This window comes from Parus major, chromosome 1A (assembly GCF_001522545.3).
Source record: "Parus major isolate Abel chromosome 1A, Parus_major1.1, whole genome shotgun sequence".
NCBI classification, from domain to species: domain Eukaryota; kingdom Metazoa; phylum Chordata; class Aves; order Passeriformes; family Paridae; genus Parus; species Parus major.
In genome coordinates, this window is record NC_031773.1 from 58,010,183 (window position 1) to 58,027,870 (window position 17,688).

The 17,688-nt window shown below is 43.4% G+C and overlaps 1 long non-coding RNA gene across 1 annotated transcript in view; it reads left to right on the forward strand.

The window, feature by feature from the left end:
* Positions 1-11,934, forward strand: part of LOC107205140 — a 68,086-nt gene extending 56,152 nt beyond the window's left edge. Inside the window, exons 6-8 of the long non-coding RNA XR_001521860.2 lie at positions 4,060-5,584; positions 6,504-6,606; positions 10,631-11,934. This is a non-coding gene — a long non-coding RNA (uncharacterized LOC107205140). The remainder of the gene's footprint in view (positions 1-4,059; positions 5,585-6,503; positions 6,607-10,630) is intronic.
* The last annotated feature ends 5,754 nt before the right edge of the window (positions 11,935-17,688 follow it).

The window sequence follows — 17,688 nt, forward strand, 5'->3', positions numbered from 1 at the left end:
CTATTATTATTATTATTATTATTATTATTATTATTATTATTATTATTATTATTATTATTATTATTATTATTATTCCTGGAGAGGGACTCTTCATTTAGAAGTGTAATGACAGGACAAGGGAAAATGGCTTCAAGCAGAGAGTAGGTTAAGATAAGATACTAGAGTATCTTATCATTTCCCTATGAGAGTGGAAAGAACTGGCACAGGTTGCCCAGAGAAGCTGTGGCTGTCCCATCCCTGGAAGTGTCCATGGCCAGGCTGGATGGGGCTCTGAGCAACCTGGGATAGTGGAAGGTGTCCTTGTACATGGCAGGGTGATGTAACGAGATGGCCTTCCAACCCAAACCATTCCATGGTGCTATGATTATTGCCCAGCCTGATGAGAATCTGTCTCCAGAGATCTGGATCACAACTCTGCTGGTGGCCATGGTGTTTGTTACCAGAAATATGGTACAAATGCAAAGGAAATGTCATACTTTGGGCTAAATTGGAACAAAAGACAACCAGAGGATAAGACTTAATGTTGCAGCTGCAATGTGGAAGTCAAAATTGCTTGCTGGCAGGTGAGGGAAGACTGAACCAGTGTTCCTAAAGAATATGAGGATGCTTGGGGACACACCTTCTCACCCACAAAAATAAATGAATAAACCGGGATTCTTCTCAAGACAGGATCAGAGAAGCAGACAAGGTGTTTACATAAACATGATATATTTTCCTTTCCAGTTCTCGTTAGCTAGACAATGATACCAAAATGAAATAGGGAGCTCACTGAACATATCCATGCTCTGGAGGGGCAGTAGTTCAAACCCATATTTGGGTTTCACACAAGGTTGTTGCTTTATTATGAGGTTGAAGCACATTTCCAGTGTGAAAATTCTTCACCCATGCTTTGTTCTATGTTGATGTGTGACTGCCACCAGCCCCTGTGGCTTGGGGCCACCGCTGCTCACACCACATCTTACTGCTGAGCCTCTCCAGCTGTCCTATTCTGAGTGCAAAGATTGAAACTAAGAAGTCTGGTTTCTCTCTTGCTTAGCACATGCTTTACACTGGTGAAGCTCCTTGCCTTTCTAACAGCAGGAAGAAAATCTTGGCAACAGCTTGAGGGATAAGAAGGAATGTTCTTTTGAGAGTGCTAACTGCTCAAACTGCAGTAATTTCAATAGGTAGAGCCCTGGTGTCACTACAGGGAGCTGAAAGCTGTGCCACCAAGCACGGTTTCTTTCAGCCTTTGCCTTTGTGTCTTCTACACCCACCATGAAGTCTATGGTGTAGGTATTCTCCTCAAAGCAGGTGTCTTCTGGGAGACCTCCCAGTTTTCTGCTCCTTCACAAGAGCTTTCAGTGTGTGGGTCTGGGAGATCTGGTTGTCAGGGATTGTTGCCTGAGGATGCCATTCCCAGCAACAGGGCTAGAAGTCTTGTGGTCATGATACAAGGCCAGAAGATGTTATTGTGATCATCTGTATGGTGTGCTGTAATATAATCAAAAACCGTGGAAAAGGCTTGATTGAAGAAAACATGTTTTTAAACAAAGTTATTTTATTTCCTATCTGTTTTCAACAGCACTACCTCTTTTGACTATTTCCCTCTCTTCTCAATTATTCATCCCTTCTTCTCCTAGTGTGGAGACATTCACAACTCATACCACAGCATCAGTTTTCCTCCTCTACCCCCTTGGGCACTCTTGAAATGCAACCAAACCCAAATCAACCCGTTAGGCTCTTCCCACACTGAGCATTTTGCTATTTTTTAGAACACCTAGAAATGGAGCTGGTACCTCAGAAGACGCAAATCAGCACCAGGGTTGGTTTTTTTAAGACCCAAAGAGATTAAAATTACAAGGTAAATAAATTTCAATGGATTTCAGTGGGTTTTCTGTCTAGTCAAAACCATTCAATTCTCAGCAACACTGAAGATTTGATTGATTGATTTTTATTATTTTGCTGGATAAGCACATGACAGACTAAAATTCAGAGACATTTCCTGCAACCTCTCATCCTCTGATTTTGAAATGTCCCCTGGCTACTTGCCATCTGAAGTGCAGGGTGTCACTATGCTCCGTGTGTCAGCTGAGATTTGGCATGTCTGTGGTCAGCACCAGATGTTTCTTGCATATTCACAAATGCCAAGAGGTCTCTTTCCTGCCATTTACCAACAGTTTATATTCACAGGATACTCGTTCCTTCTCAGAGAACTCCGGCTTATTGTCCTGATGATACATTTTGAAAAGGAGTTCACTGTTGCTCTTTTGAACTTCCTTCTTCTTGTCCTCATTTGTTAATGGATTTCATTCCTCTCCAGCAGTTATTCATCCCAGAATGCCTGAATTAGCTGGGTTTTTTCTGTAACTGGTGGTCATTGAGAATCTTAGTCAAAGAGCATTAATAGATATCTCTCTGGGGTTTTTCACATTTTATCTCTCTGATTTGATATATTTGATAGTGGTTGGTCAAGCACTTTAAAATGAACTCTGCACCATTGTATTTATAAAAGGAATTTTCTTCTTTGCCCCCAGCTAGTTGGTGGATTTTGTGTTTTAAAATATTGTAAGATTTTTAGTATTTTTAACATCTAGTTGTTCATTCACATCTGCATCTCAGGAGGCATCATCAGCTGTAAGAAAAGCCCTTTTTCAACACACCTTAATTCTGACATTAGTACCTTTATTTTGGAAAATAGTTGCTAAGTGAGAACTATATTTAAAAAAACTTCTGTAACAGGATTTAAACATTTTATCCATGCATTAACATAGGCAGCTTAAAAAATATATTCTTATGATTTACTTTGGCAAAATATCTATCTGGAGTCACTGGTCTTGTGGTGATTTATCTACTCTCACTATTTGTACTGGATTTAAAAGGGAGTGCCTCATTCTTAAACTAATTGCCTGTCATTTATTCCAGGGGAAATACTTCTATAAGGATAAGGGGCTAAAGGCCAACTTTTCAAAGGCATGTAGGCACCTTAGGATGAAGAGAGGCACTAGGAAAGCACCGAGGCAGCTGAGGTGTTTCTGAAAAATTCTGTGGGTGTTTGGCTGTGCCTTTAGGTGCCCAAATACCTTCAATCCGTTCCTAAGACTTTTTTTTTGTGTCCAGAAGAGAGGTTTCCAGAGCAGCTGTGACACAGAGGATTCCTGACAGAGGCACGGGGAGCACAGAAGTTGCTCCCCTTTCTCTTATCCCAGGATGTGATTAAACTGAGCTGGGTGGGAAATGTGAGGGAGCCTCTGAAGTATCCTTTGTAGGAAATACAACTTGAATCCTGGGCTTTAAATGGTGTCACTTTCTGTAGGAGAGAGTAGGAATTACCCTCTGAGGCGTTGGAGGGTGTCACATCCATGTTGAACACACAGCACTGCAATGAGAAGTGCAGAGAGCATCCAAGGCTTGCAGGCTGACCCCGTTCCACCTAGAGACACTTTTCCTTGGAGGTTCCATGATGGTGCCAGAGGGTTCCTCAATGCACCCAAGCTGGTGAATGGCTGTTTCTACCTCCACCAGTGGGATGTGACACTGGAGGTTCCCCACCAAGTGCAAAGCCACTGCTTGCAGTGAAATTCAAATGCTTGCTGGAGGGAACAATGGGAAAATGTGTTTGTGTACAAGTCCTGTCTCACTTGTTCCCTGCCTTCCTGCTCATTCACACAGCACTGCTCCAATAGAGGTTTCTTGTCCTGGTCACATTCCTTTTTGCTTTCTCTCTTGTTTCTGTGTGGATTCACTTCTTTCCTTGCAAGGACTTCTTTCCATGTTTCATCATATGTCCTCTTCTGATTCTCCTTTCCTTCTCCCTCAGTAATTAGCTTCAATCTGTGTGCTGCTGCTGTACAATCCCTTAACTTTCCTCACTTCATCCTTCATCTCATTTCTCATTTCTATGGTTCTCTTGTGCTCCTTCCCCTCTCCCCTCCCCAAATTTCCTCAGGTTCCTCCAGATTTTTAGCTCTTTTTTTATTTTTTTTCTTCCTACCCTCTGTCTCTCTTTAAAAATTTAATTGGCATGCTTTCTTCAAGCTGTCTTAGAAAGCCTTATTTTTTTTTCTTCTCTCTTTTCAGCTTCTTTCCTGAATTGCAGTCACACCAGTTCTGCTTTCCTGACTGCAGAGTCACAGCAGCTGTGGTGCAGCAGAGTATCTGAAAAGAAAATGCTAATGGAGTTTTTTATAGTGTACAGTAAAAGGCTCTGATTAAAAAAATAATAATGCTACACCTCAATGCTACCTCAAACCCAGACTATTCCTGCTTGAGAGTTTCTTTCTAGAGCCCATAGCAGTAGAGCAGAATCCATAACCTCATGTGCCATCTCCCTGCCTGTCATAACCACAGGCAAAGCTGGATTAGTAATTTCCTTTAGAGGAAAGCAAAGAAGATGTATCTGTGTAATGGCATCTCCCCTGTGCCTGATAACAAGATCACAAAGAGTGTGCAAGGCAGTTTTATGCATATCCTGCCAATATGTCAAGTACTGATTGTACATACAAGCATCTCAATCAGACACTTTAGAACTAACTGGTTCTGCAATCATTTCTCCATGAGAGTTCATTAAAATCCATACAGGAATTTGCTCCAGTCATACAAATGTCCCCCTCATGTCAGCTTTCTGTGAGTATTCAGTTTATTTATCACCAACAACCGGTCTATACACCAGTATACACTATTTCAGCCTTGGATGGGTCAGTATTTCCACATATGGATTCTGGAGTTCATGGTCATCCAGCTCAGAACAAGGAATACGTCACAGACTCAGCTACACCAAAACAAATGTTTTCCTCAAGAAGAGAGAGAAATCTGTTTAAAATAATGCAATATTATGTAAATTATGAATAATTCTCTTCAGTGCTGAATATTTTTGTAGAGTAGTAAGAATCTGATCAGTTGCTGGCAGAAATTCTGTAAGAGGTAAAATACAATAAAGTAAATGGTTTCTTTCAAATTACTTATCCATAGAGCTACTTAAAAAGAGATCTTTTTAACTTAAGGCAGCCCTCAAGGCTTAGCTCATAATTTCCTCTGGTTTGATGCCTGTTAAAGAGGAGTCCTAGTGGGGTCTTCTAGGACACCACTGAGCTTCCATCTGCTGGCAGCCCTGTCCCACCCCAATGTCTCTCATGCCCACAGCGATTTTAACCTGCTCCTCTCTCTCTCGGAGTTCCTGACTTGAGGAGGATTTGGTGGGCTGTGACAAGTGGAAAACCGGAGCCAAGCCACAGAAATGGAGAGTCGGAGTGACTGAACTGGCGGGACACGAACGATGGGAAGGGATCTGGGCTGACCTGCTCCGTCCCATGGACTGAATGCAGGAACACCACCTTCCTTTGTGCAGTGCTCTGGGAGGCCAAGGTGGAAAAGGCTCTAATGGAATTCCTGCAGGGACAGTTTTCACTGGCTCAGTGGGAGCTGTTTGCACACAGACGCCACGGAGTAAGCTGCTAGGTGTTTATTAACTTAGCTTGCAAGAGGAGGGGAAGGGCAGAGGAAAACTGCTGAGGGGAAAATGCCGGTTAAAAGACAGACCACCACCCCCTGCTGTCCACCGGAGCTGGGGCAGCTGGGGCTGAGCGAGGTCCTTGTAACCTGTCTGGTAAGTTTTAAAGGATGTTTTCCCTCTCTCTAACTGGCTGGTGCGTATGTGTGTTAGGAAACAGCAATTAAAAGATTCAGCCAAGGGCTTAACCCTTGACTGTTTCTGTTTCACGCCCCATTTAGTGACAGGCCCTGCGCCGGGGGCTCAGGGGGCACTGTGGGGGGCATTGTGGCGCCTGCCGGACACCTCGCCCGCCCTGAGGTGCGGCCTTGCCTTCTGTGGGATTCGGTGGCACGCAAGGAGAGAGATCCTTCGGGATGAATAAGAGCCCTTGGACTGTCGTTTAGGCCATCCAGCCGCTCTGTGTTCTTTGTGAGGGCCAAACAAGCTCCATATCATTACGCTGGCATTCGCTTGCCCAGTCTCATTATTAGGTGCATTAGCTGTGGGAACTAAATCCATGACAAAAAAAAAAAAAAAAAAAAAGAGGGGGTGGAATTGGCTCACACAAAAAAAGGCTTTCCCAGTTCAGGCTAACAACTTGTGCCTATTAACTAAAAACGATCATTAGAAAATTCCCTGCAGACTTAAAGCTTCAGCAGAAGCTCGTTTCACGTATGCACTTGCCTTGTTACATGAACACATAACCAGCCTTAAAGAAACATACCCTCCCACACTTGGACTGGGATTGGGAAAGGGGCTTCCAGGCAGGCACTGCACTGCCTTTAAAATACATCTTTCTCTCTGATTCTCCCAGCAATACTGCTTAAAAAATACTGTGCCAGTAGGAGGTAATAAATCTATAGAGTTAAAAGGGGAAGGATATTAGAGGACAACCATGTGAGCTTGGGATGGTCATTGAAAAAAGAAAACAAGTGGTTGCATGTGAAAGGAAAGGTGTGTTAATGTCTTAACAAACAATTAAGTGAAGATTAGCGTCTTTGAAATGGGTCCTAATGTGTCTACCAACTTCAAGCCACAGGTTTGTTACAGAACCGGAGAGTTTGACTCCTGAAGCAGACCAATGGGACCACACAAGCCTGAGTTTCTGAACTTTGGGTAAAAGGATGGGTTCAAAGGTGGGTATGTAGCAGGCAGTTTGGAAAGGTTGTACCTTCCTAGTACCTCAGCCAGTGGGGAAAGGAAGAGGGCTACAGGCAGCTGGAAGTTTGGGATAAAAGGAGGCTGCACCCTCCAAAACTCGAGAAAAAACCATGCAGGTGTGTGCTCCGGTGGACTCTCTCCCTTTATTCAAATAAAGTTGCAGGACTCCTCTGTCTCCTTTATGGATGCCAGCTTTTCATAGCATGATTTTCTGTACACATGGAACTTTATCTTTTTATATCATAGTGACCTTTTATACAGATCAAACCACAGAAAAAATTAATTGGAGGTCAGGTCACCATGAACTGCATGAAGATAGTTCTCTATAAACAGCAAACTGTCTCTGTAGACATAAATGGAATCTTGCCTGGCAGCTTCACTGTAATTGCAACAAGTTGTGAGGCAACAGGTAGATCCATGGGGATCTCCAAGCTGCTCAGGAGCCATGGGAGTTTTCCACTGGATGGGAATATACAGATATGTCAACTCAGATGTTCTGGTTACTTTGGCTTTTGGTGGTCCTTGTGCTTTTGGCTCTGGGAAAGCTGGTCCCTGGAACATGTTGGTTGGCTGGTTGGTTGGTTGGTTGGCTGGTTGGTTGGTTGGTTTCTCTGGGATTTTTGTGGGTCCCACTTCCAGTGGTCCATGGCTTTCATAGACAAAAAATATTTCCCAGCTAAGCACAGAATCTGCTATTTGGTCAGTGGCTCAATTCATAGGCTTCTGATTAAAAGTTTTATCTCCCAGAAGATGCTTGCTTGCTTTCTTAGCATTTCCTAATGCTAAGAATTTTTTAGGTTGTATGATAGTCTTTCTAGGAAATGATGAACTTTCCAGTTTCTCAGTCATGTGAAGATAAGCAAGACACATCTCTGGAGATTACAGGGGGCAACATTTTCCGGACAGCAAAAACAAATGCACAAGCCTTTCCCACCCTCCATGAATGCACAGTGATTCTCTTCTGGTTACCAAGCATCAGAAGCAGGTTCCTAAATTCAGCTGAATAAAACTAGTGATAAATAGCCATGGCTTAGCTCTTTCCTCTCTTGAATGCCTACAATTGACTGGTGTGATGGAGCAGGCAGCTATGGCTGGGAGTTGAATGATGCTTCCCATGGGAAGATAATCTCAGAACCAACAGGATGGGCAGGGTCATGTCTCACCAACCAGGGTGCAGCCCTGCAGCACCTGAATGCCAAAGTGTCACAGGACCTGAGTGCCAGTAAGCAGGAGCAGCCATCTGATCAGTGATGGCCAGGAAAATTTGGAGAAATGAGGTGGGACCCTGATGTGGATCAGTGAGGTGCATGGCCAGACACAGGCACAGCTGCTTTGTAGCTCATGCAAACATCAATGCTGAGGGCCTTAAGGGTGGCTCCAAAGGGAAGAGGAGAGTCTCCCAGTGAGGCTTTTCCCAGCTCCTTCCCAGCAGTCAGATCCAAGGTCACACAGCTGCACCACAGCTGGGCTAGGCTGGGGCACAGGCAACTGAACCCCAGGGGTGTGCACTGCGGTCAAGCAAGCAGCTGGATGGGTGCAGAGGCAACACTGTTCTGCTGCTCCCACAGCCCTTCACTAGAAATGGTGGAATGGACACAAGGAACCCATTCTATCTCCCAGGCAGCTTCAGCAATGCTTTGCATGCCCAGTGTTTATCCTCTCAGACCAAGGCTTTATGATGGAAGCAGCCACCCCTGTAGATACTCTGGGCTGAGCAAGCCCTTAGCTTCTTGCGCTGGCATTCTTTCCTGGTGCTCCATTTGCCCACCCAGGCTGTGAAAAGTCTACCTCACAAGGATGCCCCCTCCATATGGCAGCCTAAGGTCATGCTCATGTAGGGCTGTGCAACCAAAATGCAGGGATGCCAAAAGCAGACTCTGTGATCTGCTTCCCTTTGGCTCATCCCTACCCCCTGTGGAGACCAATCATGGCATGCACCTGGAATAGATGCAGATTTAGGGAACTGCTTGAGCAACAGTCTTGCATAGATCTCATTCAAACACACGTCAGCAGTTTTTGCTCTAATCCCACTTCTCTTCAGTGCTCCTGAATGATGGCCACAATGCCAGCAAGCACAGTCTCAGCAGAAGGTTTATCTCCTACCATTTCCCCCTTGAGGGCACTTTTTTCCCAGATAAAAGTGTCTTTGGATCTGTCAGGCTGAAAGAAGAACTCCATAGTGCTCTGAACTCCTCACGGAACAGATGGCAAGGAATGAGCAGCCTCGGTGCCCATTCAACACATTAGAGGCTGGGATATTTAATGAACTCCTGTGCTGCTTCCTTATGAGGTATCAGATCACAAACTACACATTCTTGTCTCTCCCAGCAAAGCAGCAGAGCCAAACTCCGCTCAGAGCAACGCTTAGCTTTGGGAGAAGTTAACAAGCAAGTTTTTGAGCATTTTGGGCTTTTCACTGTCCCTGGACTCTAGCACTATTTGGTGTTGTGGTATTTGGTAGATTAAGGACTATGTGGGTTAATTTCAATCAAACTGAAAAACAGAGATGTCTGGCACTGACAAAACAAGGTAACATCCAAAACTGACCAGAACTTAAGAGACCAAGTGACATGGACAGAACCCAATCAGACCTGCTCACCTTTCCCCTCACACCAGCAGCTCATGAGTCCTACAAAAGAAATTTAATATTTCGAAAAAAAGCAGCAGCAGCTAGGATATGTGTGCCATAAGGCCTTTCTAAGATGCCAAAACAAGCAACTTGTGGAGATTTAAATAAGGAAAAAAGTCTGCTGTTATAAACCTGCATTACACTGTTATTTCATCCTGATTGTTGCAAGCATCTTTTGGGTCTGCTGATATTAAAAATTATGATCTGTTAAAACATGTTGATTTCAGATACTTACAGCTTGTCAAAGCACTTTTGTTTTGTTTTGTTTTTTCTGGGAAGGATATTTTCCCATCTTAGTCTGGGAAAAAGTTTCATATCCCAAACATATAATTTTGTAAGAAGCTTTTGCATAAAAAAATCCTTCTTGAATGAAAAAGACAGAATGAGCTGTTTTTGCTATGGGAATAACAACAACTAACCAAGGTGCAAAATATTTAATAATACAGAGATTTTCAGGTGTATTGCCTTCTTTTTACTAATCTGCTGCTAGCACAGTGTAATACACACAAATCTTCCTGCAGGTGTTGTTTTTGATGGAGCACAGGATGATCTGAAGAGTCCTGCTGCCTGTCCTTGGCTAAAAGTTTTTCCTTCTCAGCATCAGTACCTGAGGAAAATGAAAGGTGTTTTATTTTTGTCAAGTTCCACCAGTTCTAACAGGTCCCTGCTAGTAATTTGGGAGTTCCTCAGAATTTTACTACATCAAGTTCTTTATATCATGGCCTAATGTATCAAGGTGAATGAAATCACAGTCAGAGGATTGTGTTTACATGGGCTTATCATAGATGTTATAAAAAGCTTTAGGCATCCCTCCCTCTGATCACTTGGTCATAAATCAGGTACTCCCAAACCATGGGATGCCAAATGACAAATCCTTTTGGATGCTGCATTGATCCCAAGGCACAAAAAGTTTGTGGAGTTTCTAGATCAAGCTGTTTTGACCATTTCTATGGGTTTTTTGGTTGTTTGGAGTTTTTCTGTATGAGCAAACTAGAAAATTAAATATCTGTTTGCTTTTTTATTTTATTTTTGAAAGAAAAAGAATTTTTTCTGTATGATTCTGCATTACTGCAGACAATAGCCTGTAAGAATAATTTCTTGAGCTGTCCTTCTTCTCTTCATGTTCTGAGCCTCAAGTGACCTGCTGAGAGAGGCAGCTGTTTCAGATGGAGAAAACTTCTTCCAGAATGTGATTAAAAAACACGATTTGAGTGTTATATCTAGTAAGATAACTGAGATAAATAATTTAATTGATGAACCTTCATTCAATTGACTTGCAAGTGGTGATCATGTAACCTCATGAAATTTCAGCTTTTGTTGAATATATTTTGTTGAAAATATTTTTCTCAGTGGTGTCAATTTTTTCTTAGGTGTGGAGTGGAATCCTTGTTTCCTGACTAGCCCTGGAAATTATCTCATCGACCTGTTTAAAATTTATTTGTGTTGCTGTTGTGATCCATACACATATCTCAGTGATCAACATAAATATTTTGCTGCACATATTTGAACTTCCAGCCAGTTTACTGGAAAAAAATGTCATCAGAGCTAATGTCCCTGTTCCCTGAGGAATGTAAATTCTGAAGTTAGGTTTCTAAAGCAAATCACAAATGTTCATTCTAGCCACTTCACAGAACTGTTCTGCAGGATTTGGGTAGAATTTACCCTGAAGCAGAAAAGCTTTTCCATAAAAAGTTCACTGTGCTGTTTGCTGTGAAGACCAAGCATGATCAAGATGGAGAAGTGGGATTGATGTTCTGGAAACAGTGAATGAGAATTTGCTGAAAAATTACTGCAATTTTCCTGAAACCACAGATATCATGGAATCATGGAGTGGTTTTGGTTGGAAGGGACCTTTAAGGATCATCCAACCCTCTGCCATGGGCAGGGATACCTGCCACTATCCCAGGCTGCTCAGAGCCACATCCAGCCTGGCCTTGGACACTTGCAGGGATGGGGCAGTCACAGCTTCTAGGGAATTGATTTCCAAATGCCAATTGCAATCGGCATTGAACAATAAATAACAGTGACAATAATTGCTGTTAATATTGGTCCAACTAATATAATTACACAGGATATTATTTTTTTTCTTTTCTGTTTTTTTTTTTTTAATTGTTTTTCATGATGTGAGCCACTGATTTTTGCCTCCAGTTCAAAACTTGATCTAATTCCAGGAATGCCTCAAAACATTCACTATATCTTTTCTGCTGGGAAAAAAAAATCTCTTAACTTACTGTTAGCTCTCTGCTCCAAAAATAAAATGTACAGTACGTAACAAATTTGGTCTGACAGCATTTTCCCAGCTGGAAGGATGGAACTTCTTAATTGGTGTATAAATAAATAGTGGTTTGATCCTGCTCTTAAATATCTATTAAAAAAAGAATTTTGGCCTTGCCTCTAGTATGCATAGGAACAGATCTTCCTTTCTAACAGAAACAGTAAAAGAAAAGGACTCTTCACTGAGCCAAATTTAAAAACTAAATCTAAAGTCTAAACATGCTGAAATAAAGTCCTGCTGCTGCTGTTGAGGAAGGCCCATAAAGCTCCCTGTGTCTCTTGACATATGGTTTCCATACCACTTTATTTCATAAATCATCATTTCTAATTGCTTTAAAGTTTGACATGAGAACCTTAAGTGTTGTTGAATCATCAAATAAATAGCTGTTTAGCAAGAAGATGCTCCTATGAATTGAGGTTTACCTTGTGTTTTCAGGGTAAAGGAAGTGATAATTTCGATGGGGAGTTCATTCAGAATAATTGTGTGGTTTTAACTTTTTCTACCTGGCAGTAAATTGAAACTAAATGTAGACACCAATCTGCAAATCCAGAAACTAGATGAGGGGCGAGCACATTGGTCCAAACCTATAAAATATGGTTATTTGCTCCTCAGGTGCAATACGAGGCACCCTGAGGCTCTGAAATAGTCATTCCTAGTGCACCTGAACACTCCAGGTGCGTTGCTTGGTTGCTTGGCACTGGAGTTTTTACAGTAGGAGACATGCAGCAAATGCCCCTATCCTGAAGCTTCTCACCCCAGCTTGTGTCACCTCTGAGTCCAAATCAGAATCATCCTCAGAATCCAAGAGCCTGACCTTTCCGGGATGTGTCTTCTTTTTCCTCATAGTCAATAATTAATGATTCATCTCGAGAAAGGAGAAGGTCTGTTAGGGGAAAAGTGGGAGAAATCTAAAACACATCTCCTAGCTCCTGAAAAAGGACATCCTCACCAAAACCAGCCAGTAAACATCTTGTTTCCTGGCCCCATCTGCGTGCAGCACACAGACCAGAGGCTCTGAAAAGCTCTCCCTGCCAGGATATGAGATAAACGTGTCATTAGGGAACTCCCTTCTTCTGTTTCTGTGGAGCTGGCACACCTTTGATTAAAATACTTCATTTTAAAGCACAATGCACCAGTCTGGGCGTGTAATATTTGTACGGAGCTTAAGATGGTCCTGCCATAACACTTCTGTCTCCTCCATTGTGCAAAGTTGGACCAGAAATCTCATGAGAATGAGCTTACTCATGAGATAGCTGCTAATTCTGGCTTCCAGTTATGCTGTAAATAGTATGAGAACTGCCTTTCTAGCAGTTTTAGGGAATTTGGCTCCCATCCATTGCTAGAAAAGCCCAAGCTGTGACCTAAGTGAAAAGCAAGGGGGAAAGAAAAATGTTCCAGATTTCCAGAAAGCTCGTTACTAGTGCCAGAAGCTTGTCTTCTCCTGTATGTTCTTCTGCTCAGGTGAAATGGCCTCTGTTTGCAAAGATATACTTTTGTGAGGTCAGGGACCTTGCAGAAGGCACAGCGCTCTGTAATCAGGCACTTTGATGGCTGGATACAGCTGTTCTGTGGAGTTTTTGAGGAACAGAAAGCTATGCCAAAAGCAGCACGGCAAGCTCAGGACTCTTGTCTACAGCTCTTCAGCAATGGAGACTCCTGATACTATTGCTTCTTTCTCCTCTGCCTCCTTCAGAGGTGCTGGGATGGTGCCCTTTTCTGTACCCTGTGATTCCCTGCCCTGCCAGCTACCTGCCCTGCCTCCCAGGTCTCATTTTCACTACTACTGGGTCCAGGAACCCAAGGCTCTGCCTCATAGCAAAGCCCTTGGGCAGTTCTGTGTGCAAACAGTGTTTCAAAAAGAAGCTGGGTCTTGACAGACAGGTGGCTTTTTGAGTTTCAAAAACCCTCTGTGCAAATAATCCCAGTACCCCAGAAAGCAATCTCTGCTTTCAAAACTAGAGGCAGAAGTCATGTGCTCTACAGGCCTAAACTTGAGTACTGAATTCTATCTCATATGCAAATTATTCTTAGTCCTGCTATCAAAAGTACTTGTAAGCATGTACCTATAAACACTCATTAGCTTTAATTTTACTGAGTACACTTGTGAGGGGGCCTGGGTTACCTGAATTTGTGCACTATTAAGAGTTTCTGAGGCTGACAGTGTCACACAGAAATTTTTACAAGTATCAGAGATGAAAAATGGCATCATAGAATCAAAGAATATTCTGAATTGGCAAGGACACACCAGGATCATCCAGTCCAGCTCCTGGCCCTGCTGAGGACACCCCAACAGTCCCACCCTGTGCATTTCTGAGAGCACTGTCCAAATGCTCCTGGAGCTCTGGCAGCTTTGGGGCCTGACCATTCCCTGGGGAGCCTGTTCAGTGCCCCAGCACCCTCTGGGGGAAGAACCTTTTTGTGATACCCACGCTAACCCTCCCCTGACACAGCTCAAGCCATTCCCTCAGGTCCTGTCCCTGGTCACACAGAGCAGAGATCAGGGCCTGCCCCTCCTCTTCCCCTTGTGAGGAAGCTGCAGAACTGCTGTGAGCTCTGACCTCAGTCTGCTCTTCCCCAGATGAGCAGTACATGTAACACAGCTTTGTTTGTAGTATTAGTAGCCAAGTTATTGTGTTTCCATAATGACACTATGGTCACTTCCAAATATTTTTCAACAGATATTGAAAGCACAACAGGTGATTTAAAACTGCCAGGAAGAGATGGGTCCCTTCAGTAATTAATTAAGTAAGCAAAGATTACCAGAGAAGCATCTTGCCTGCATCACATTGAAACGATGGTTGCTTTCTGGGCAACCTATGCCAGGGCCTCACCGCACTCACAGGGAACAATTTCTTCCTCATATCCCATCTAAGCCTCCTCTTTGTCACTTTGGAGCCATTTCCCCTTGTCCTGTCACTCCAGGCCCTTGCCAAAAGTCTCTCTCCATTTTTCCAGTAGGTTCCCTTCAGGCACAATGAGGTCACCCCAAAACCTTCTCCAGGCAGAATTCCCTCCCTCTCCAATTCCCTCAGCCTTTCCTCCCAGCAGAGCTGCTCCATCCCTCTGATGCCCTTGGTGTCCCTGCTCTGGCCTGGCTGCAGCAGCTCCCTGTCCTTCCTGTGCTGGCCCCATGTCTGGATGCAGCCCTGCAGGGGGGGCTCAGCAGAGCCGGGCAGAGGGGCAGAATCCCTTCCCTCACCTTGGTTGTATAACTTTATCTGATTCAAATATCATTTATTAGTTTGGAGGTTTTGCCCTTGCTGGTTTGCAAATTAATTTATTCCCAATTCTAGGGTAAAACCATGCCAGCTGCCATTTGTCATTTACTATTTGTGAATGTGAATATTGTGCCCCCTTCTACCTGATACAATATCCAAACCCCCAACTCTTTAGAGTGGCTAAGTGTCTAACTGTCAGTATTTTCAATGGGGTTTCAATGCCTGTGCACTTTGGGACTGATTCAGTCATCTTCTAAAATTCAGTGCTGAAATAAATATCAGTGTTGATAATAATAAATATCACTGTTTATATTATTATTGATATAATAAATATCACTGATTGGCCTCGTGCAACTGAGTACATAGGACTTGAGACTGGTTGTGCAGGAGCCTTTGTAAAACAAGGACTTTCAATTGAGTTTTTAGAGAACACTTGTGGAAACCTCTGTGTACATGACACACAACCTCAAAACAATTTTCCAGTGACTTGTGTTGAGGAATGTTATGTACTGATATTTCTCACTGTATTTACTTTTCAAGTTCTTCATGTTGCAGCAAGTAACACACACACACACACACACACACACACACACACATACACACTCTCACAATGTCTTTGCAAACATCTGTGGGGACACCAAATATGCAAATTGTGGCCACAACAAATTCTTCCTGAGCAGCCAAGAAGCTGAAACAGATTTTCATAAAACCTTTGTTAAATGGTGAAAATATCAGCAGTCACTGAAGCCCTTTTAGTCACCTTGTATCCCCAGAAGGGCTGCATCATATGGAGAGTTTCAGTGCCCATCAGGACATCCTCTACAGGACCAGATGCTCCTTCTCCTTCTCTGCAACACTCTTGTGAATAAAAAATGTGGCAGAATTGAGTAATGTGTAATTATTTGCATGGGTAGTCATCAGACATTGGGCACATTCAGGAATGTTCATGAATTCCATTGCTGCAGTATCCAAGCATCTCCCAGGTGTTTTATGCATCGCTTCTTCCTTAAGCTCCATGTAACAGGGATCTATCCATCCCATTTTCCAGGTCCAGCACCTGAGCACAGGCATAATGCCAACGCTCTGCAAGAGCATAAAGGGGCAGAGGGACATCTAGTGGGATCTCCACTCTCTCTGCATTTGCAGGCCACCAGAAATCTCCTCACAGGGTTCACCTCACCTGTGACACATCTTCAGAGCAGCACCCAGATCCTTCACTTCATGAGGATGTTAGGGCTGGACTGTGATTCAGGTTATGTACCTTGTGTTTATACTTTCTGAAGATTCACAGCCTGCTCTGAGTAAAGGCAAGAGCAGTGACTAATCTGATTTCTGTCAGAGAGATCACCTTGACAGACTTTCAGCAGCAGTGAGGTTGAAGGCATTTTGAAGGTTATCTTCATAAAAAAAGGACTGGCAACTTACACTGGAAAAAACCAAAAGTGTGATTAGCAACTTCTTTCTTGACACTACTGATGGCTGAGTGATTACAATGCACTATATTGCCCTTCTCAGCTGGTGTAGAACAACAGTTTCATCCAATGAAGGCAAAAGGCTACGAGAATTTACATTAGCCAGGGCTCTGAGACTAAACTACTGTGTTCATGCATCCAGTTTGCAAGCTCTTCATTCCCTACAAGTGTCCTCAAGTTGTTTGTGCCAAAAGATCAGGATTTCTCGCTGGCCAACATATGAAACCCTTCTAGTCACTGAACTTGTCTTTGGACAAGTTTTCATGGAAACTGGCTTTTTAGGGAAACAATACCTGAACCCGAGGAGAATTCAGCCAGGTTGCAGGTACAGTGCAGCATGTTTCTGAAAGCCCAGGACATCTCCACCATCCTACAGGGGCCATAATTTGTTTACATGGCTGTAGGACACCAAGGATGAGCAAGGTGTGTGTGTGTGTGTTATGGAATCACAGAAACATGGATTGGAAGTGATTTTAAAGATCACCCAGTTCCAACTCCCTGCCATGGGAAGGGACACCTTCCACTATCCCAGGTTGCTCAGGGCCCCATCCAGCCTGGTCTTGGACACTGCCAGGTGTAGGGCAGCCACAGCTTCTCTGGGCAACCTGTGGAAAGGCAGATTGAGGCCTCACCACCCTCACAGGGAAGAATTTCTTCCTAATGTCCAATCTAAACCTGCTCTCTGACAGTGTGAAGACATTACACCTTGTCCTGTCACTCCATGCCCATGCAAAAAGTCTCTTCCCGCTTTTACTGCAGAATCCCTTCAGGTACAGAAAGGCTTTGGAATTCTGCCATCTGCATTCTGCCGTCTCATTAATGCTGCACATTATTGGCAGCAGATTCAACTGACAGAGGCCTGACTGTCACTGACTGTCACAGCCATGTGGCAACGAAATGACACAAAGATTTCCAGTGCTCCTGTTCAGTTCTGAATGAACATCCAGGTTTCTCGATGCTTCTCTCACAGAGACGCAGAAGGGGACTGGAAGATGCCCTGTCCTGCTTTTGCCCTGACCCTGCTGCCCTTTCTTGAGTGACTGAAGAAGATAACAAGACACAGGGTAACCAAACAAACAAATGTTTGCAGGATTAACCCTTTACTTTCTTCAGGCATCATTTATCAGAACTTGCACTTTTCACCTGAATCAATTTCATCGGTATGTGCACATATGATGTTTGGTGTGGTCAGAGATGACGTAGAATCCAGAGATAGGGTGGAGTATTTCTGCATGTTCCTTATAGAGGCCTTTCCTTTTTAAAAGTGGCCTGCAAAAAAACTGAGCATCCTTTGCTTTGCACCATGTTTAGTCAAAGACCTGACAAAAATATGCTAAAATTTAGATGTATTTTCCTTTCAGTCGGATTATCCTTTGAAACTGTGAGCAAACCCTGCCTAACAACACACAGGAATTTTCCCATGGATCAGCTAAAGCTGACTCACATGAAAGACTTGCCCAAAG